The sequence below is a fragment of the Mus pahari genome, chromosome 21 (assembly GCF_900095145.1).
Source record: "Mus pahari chromosome 21, PAHARI_EIJ_v1.1, whole genome shotgun sequence".
NCBI lineage: Eukaryota > Metazoa > Chordata > Mammalia > Rodentia > Muridae > Mus > Mus pahari.
The window spans coordinates 16,658,803-16,664,802 of NC_034610.1; the positions used below are offsets into that span (position 1 = coordinate 16,658,803).

The 6,000-nt window shown below is 42.4% G+C and overlaps 1 protein-coding gene across 1 annotated transcript in view; it reads left to right on the forward strand.

Moving 5' to 3' along the window:
- The first annotated feature begins 2,668 nt into the window (after positions 1-2,668).
- LOC110338026 (zinc finger protein 54-like) overlaps positions 2,669-6,000 on the forward strand; it is an 18,651-nt gene continuing 15,319 nt past the window's right edge. Inside the window, exons 1-2 of the mRNA XM_021221187.2 lie at positions 2,669-2,900; positions 5,651-5,741. The gene's annotated coding sequence lies outside the window, so the exon portion shown is untranslated. The remainder of the gene's footprint in view (positions 2,901-5,650; positions 5,742-6,000) is intronic.

Below are 6,000 nucleotides of genomic sequence, written 5' to 3' on the forward strand. Positions count from 1 at the left end.
ATAAGTCATGAGACACTAAGTCGTAAGATAGCAACTCTAGGAACAAGACAATGAAATCCCTCACCAGGGAAACAGGCTGAAGCCCAATTACTCATACCTACTTCTTATGTCTTGGTTGGTTGGTTGGTTTGTAGAGACAGGGTTTTGTTGTCTAACTTTGGCTGATCTGGAACTTACTCTGTAGGCCAGGCTGTCCTTGAACTCACAGAGATCTGCCTTCCTTTGCCTCCTGAGTGCCTGGATTAAAGGCATTCACCACCACTGCTCATCTCATAAGGTCCTGATAGTTACCCAAGGTAAAGGCACAATTTACTTGATAGAAATGAGTTAACAAGTGGATCTTCTGTCTACTGACACTGAAGACATCTATTGTACTAGAGAGGATATTCTAGTTGAGGTGTATGAGTTTCCAGGCACATATAACATACAAATATAAATGACATGAAATAAATATTATAAACAAGACTAAAAGGAGCAATATGACTGAATCAATTATAAAATGACATCTTCAAAACAAAGCCCAGGACCAAATTGACAGGATTCTCTCAGGACTTTGAAGAGCAGCAAATAGACTACTATTTAATACTTCTTAACACATATACAAAAAAATCAAGACTTCCTGACTCTCTTATCCCATACTAAGCCAGATAATCAATAAACCTGACATGTTGGAGCATGCTTTAATCCTAGCATTCCTGACTCAGGGAAGGCTGATCTTAGTGAGTTCAAGGCCAGCTTGGGCCTCAAAACTGTAAATAAATAAATAAATAAATAAATCCACCATATACTGGTACAACTAAAAAGAAATTACGCACTGATTTTTTTTTTAATTGATCTAGGCATGTTATCATGGGCCTTTAAGCACAGGTTCACACAGAGAAATCTTGTCTACCATGAATGAATGAATGAATGAATGCCCCGAATTTTTATTATTAGTTATTTCACACATACACACACACAGATAGAATGCATATATATCACAGCATTCTGTGTTTCTGTGCCCACTTCAAATACTGCCCATTCTCACTCCTACCTCTCCACTATCCTGGTCCACAGTTCCAACAGTCACTCTACTGTGTTCATCTCTATTCATATTGCCTGGCACCCACTAAGATGAACCAGAGCCATTTGTGAGACTGTGGGTTTGGAGCTATGTGCAGGAGCCTGATGTGCTCAGCACAGGATGACAACTAAAGGCAGTGAGTCTTCTACAGTCTATCCATTGCCAGTGTCTGAGAGGTAAAGTGAACCTTTTCACTTTTCTAGATTGACCATGGTCTTGTGTGGGGGCAGTGCAGGCAAGGACAGCTGCTGTTGGTTACTGATTACAGTAGTTGTATGGAATCTAGAGAATTCTAGACTTGGAATTCTTAGCCCTTCCCCCTCTCTCTCTTCTTATTTCCTAACCACCTCTTCTTCCTCCATGTTCCCAGAGCTAGACATTGGATTGTAAAATTGACTTTTCTAGGGTTGGAACCACAAACCTTACTTATTTTCTACATCTGGGATGGGCAAGATTCTCTGCGTTCACCATTGTATTAGGAAAGAGAGAGAGAGAGAGAGAGAGAGAGAGAGAGAGAGAGAGAGAGAGTTTTCTAGGTTTTATCTCAAAGCACTTTTGGAATCATGAGGATAAACTTGTTTCTGAGTTACTAAAATGACACGTCCGCCATCTAGTGGTGACAGCAGTCCAATGCAGTATGAATTCAGTCCTGGGCTGACTGTTGAGGTCTGTCCCTGTAACATAGCTGTAGCCATTTTGTTCCATGCCTGCCAGCTATTTCACATTGTTTCTGTAATATGCCTGTTAGTCGTTGACACAGAAAAATAATTTGACTCAGATCAGGGTCGTTCTGACCACATACCCTGTTATCTTCTATGTGTTCTGAAGTTGGTTAATCTTAAGAACTTTGAAAACTGTATGCTCCACTTAGGACCAATCAGAATAAAGGTCAGTTAGAACTGTTCTGTCTAGCTAGCCAAAATAGTTTGGTCAGAGAAAAAAGCAGGTCAGCACTTCCTGCACCTGCATATGAGCGCATTGTGATTTTTTAAATTCTTAAACCGGTCCTGAGAAGTGTTTGTGGTTGTAGTTCAGTCTCCAAATTCTGATCAGTATTAGGGTATGCATTCAATTATCTGTCCTTGTTTGACTGAGATCAGGGTGTGTGTGGCTTGTAGGGCTACTGCTGGATCCCAACACTGACCACTGAGTTCTTGAGACAACCCCCCCCCCCACACACACACACACAAATCCACGTTCCTGAAAAGTCTTTCTCCAAATCAAAATTGAAGTATTTGGTTTTGGTTTCTCATGTTTGTGTTTTAGGGATGGGACTCTGGCATCCGAATTTAGCCTGCTGTTTGGTATGCAGTATGTGGTGGAGAGGCTGATAGGAGATCTTGGCTGCCTATTTTGCATCTGAAGGATTCAGAATTCACTATGGGGGTCAGATATCGGGGCGCAGGATCCCACCAGATATAGTTCTGGTCTAGGCTGGCCGCAAGAGTGTGGGGAGACTGTGTAGAGCAACCAGAGGTCAGGAGCTGTGTGGAAAGAAGCCTGAGACGGAGTGGGAGGGGCCGATGTCCGCTGGGCGGGGCCACTCACCCAGAAATAGAGGATGGAAGGATGTGGTACATTGGCTGGGTGTAGAGGAAGGGTGTAGTGTGGGTGGGATTAGAGGACTGAGGCCAGGGAAGCTAGGAAGCAAGGTGTGTTAGCTTGGGAAGTGGGACTAAAAAGTCAAAGTCAGGAGTGTCAAGAATCCCTTACCCGACTGAGCTGGGGTTGGGGTTGAGAGGTAGAGCGGCTGCACAGTGTGGAATCGCGTGGTGGAGACCTGAGTATGGAGGAAACGGCGGGGCTCGAAGGACCGGAAAACTTACCTATACCGCAGGTGCCTTGGGAGCATCCTGGGAGAGTTTAGCAGCTGGCAGAGGCAGCAGCGGGGGATGGGGGAGAGGAAGTGTGTGAGTTGGGGGTCGGGGGGAGGCCTTGGAACTTCCCAGGTCAGAGGAGCTTAGGCGAGACTGGGGAACGGGCGGGAGGGGGGAGGGGAGCAGAGCGGGATCAATTTCCCCTCTGTTCATAAGGATAACGACTCTCAAAATTGTGCTGTGAATGTCAGACCCTCGTCGATAAATTTTCAGTAATGTTAACTGGAATAATACTATTTCTTTTTATTGATCTTCTGGCTGATCTAGTAGAATATTTGAATTTATCTGTTAATATTTGAAAACGCAGCTCTCTTTGCTATGATGGACAGTACAAAGCTATTGAAATTTACAATCATCCATACAAACGTCCGTGTTCTACCACTTCCCTATTCAAGAAAGTGGCATGTGGTGGATTCCCCATGAGCCTTTAGTCACGAAAGGAACTCCTCCAAACTTAACTGAATTTGAGTGTACTATTTGTTGTGAGTTTTACTGGTATGGATGTAAAAATTAACTTTTAAAAGTAAACTTTCTATCCGCCATTAATTTACCATCTGAAACGTATGCAATCTGCGATGTAAATATAGCATTGTGAAAAAAGTGCTGCCAGGCTTGGTGACACTCACGTTTTCATCTCAGCACTCAGGAGCAAAGGCAGGTGGGTCTCACTGAGTCTGATCTAGATAGTGAGTCCCAGAACAGCCAGAGCTACATGGTGAGACCCTGTCTCAAAAAACAAAACAATAAAAATAACTACAGAAAAAAAAAAAAAAAAAGAGGAGGAAAGAAGAAATAATGAAGGAAGGAAAGAAGAAAGGAAGAAAGCAAACAATCAAGGAAGGAAAACCAGATAAGAAAAAGAAAAAAAAAATGTGTCTTCTTGTTGAGGTCTGCCCCATCTCAGAATAGCTGTAGCCATTTTGTTCCATGCATGCCAGCTATTTCAGATTGTTGCTTTAACAAGCCTGCCAGTCACTGACGCAGAACAATAACTTGACTCAGAGCAAGGTCATGCTGATCAGGTAATCCTGTTATGTTCGCTTTGAGGTTTGTTAATCTTAAGAAATTCCACAAAGCCTTACGTAGGACCTATCAAATTAAAGGTCAACATGAACTGTTAGTCTAAAATGGCTTGAGTCAGAGCAGAGCCCTTCCTGCACCTGCTTGTGATCTCATCGTGCTTTCTGTTTTTTTTTTTTTTTCCTCCTTTTATAAGCTGACAGGAAAAAATATTCAGTGTAGTTGCACAGCCCCTGAAGTCTTAGCTGCTGACCTGGTTTATGAGTCTTAGGTTGTACCTTCAAAAAACCATCCCTGTCTTACAGAGATAAAGATTTGATTGTGTGGTTTGTGGGGCAACTATTGGACCTCAACATTTTTGCTGAGTTTTTTTTTTTTTTTTTTAAGATTTATTTATTCTATATATGTGAGTACACTGTTGCAGTCTTCAGACATACCAGAAGAGGCCATTGGATCCCATTACAGATGGTTATAAGCCACCATGTGGTTGCTGGAAATTGAACTCTGGAAGAGCAGTCAGTGCTCTTACCTGCTGAGCCATCTCTCCAGCCCTTCTGCTGAGTTTTTAATGCTGTAATTAGAGCCTGGAAATCACAGTATGCTCTTTGAGGGAATCAGCTCACAGTATTTTCACAGTTAGACAGGGCATTATAAACCAGTTTGTGGTGGTGGCGCACACCTTTAATTCTAGCACTCCTGAGGCAGAGGCAGGTAGATCTTGGAGTTCTTTACCAGCCTGGTCTACAAAAAGTGAGTTTAAGGATAGCCAGGGCTACACAGAGAAACCCTGTTGGGAGGAGGGGGAGAAAAAGCCAAAACAAAATTAAAAGGTATTATGATATAGGATAATATTAGAAAGTGTCTTGTGAATAGTTATGATAACTCATCTACATCAGAAAAAACAATCTCTGCAATCCTCTTGTTTTTCTTGGTTCAAAAAAAAAAAAACATTTTGCCCATGGATACATGACCAAATTATTATGTAGAAGTCATCATATAGAACAGGCTGGACTGGAATTCACAGATTTCCACCCACCTCTGTCTCCTCAGTGCTCACATTAAAGTTGTGCACCAGCAGGAATGTTCAAACTGTTGTCTTTTATTTTGTGGTCTGTTGACAATCAGTGGTGTGACTGTGGACTTCTCCCAGGAGGAGGGGCCATGCCTGGTCTCTGCTCAGAGGTCTCTGTACAGACTGCATGTTGCAGAATTAGAACTCTGATTTCTGTGGTTGAGAATAGTTTTCTTGCTGTCTTCCTTGCTCCTCCTTAGGGTTCTTGGCAAATTAGACTGCAGGTATGTGAAATTTGTGTGGATGAGTCTCACATTCTACTGAGTAAGGCAAAATCCTCACAGGAACCGAGACAGATTTCAGGAAATGTTTTCTCTTCTCTGTGTGAGTTCCTTTGTGAGTAAAAGGCTTCCATCGTTTTTAGTCCATGATAAGTTCATCACTGGTGTATAGTATTCTCGTTCCAATCATTCAGTTCCATTTCTGCACCCGAGAGTTGACTGAGCTGTGAATGGAAGTGTGGTTCAAGTTATGTTAACTGAAAATGTTTTCAGTATTCTAGCATTGCCTGATACTTGCAGGGTCACTGTAGAGTCTTCAGCTCTTTTCTCTTTATCTACTGAGCACAGTACTTTGTTAGAACAGGTGCTTTCTGTTTAAACTCTTTCTCATGTGCAGGGCTCACTGAACACCCAGACCTGCTCACCTGTGAAGCATAACAAGGAGACCGGGAAGATATAGAGGGAGGAGACAGTAGCTAAGGATCCAGGTATGTTAGAGGATTGGTGAAGGGAGGGCAAGGGATTCAAGTGAATGTAGAAGTGGGACATGAAATCATTTTTGCCGCATTCTGTTTCACTAGAAATGATTCTGGAGACTTCCACTGATTAAAATTTCCTCAAGATTATCCTATTGTAGAGATGAGAAGACTTTCTGCAGAAAATTGATACTAGAAAGCAATAAACTTCTGCTTGACTATGAGCGTGAGTGTTGACTATGAGTGTGAGTGTTGACTATGAGTGCAAGTG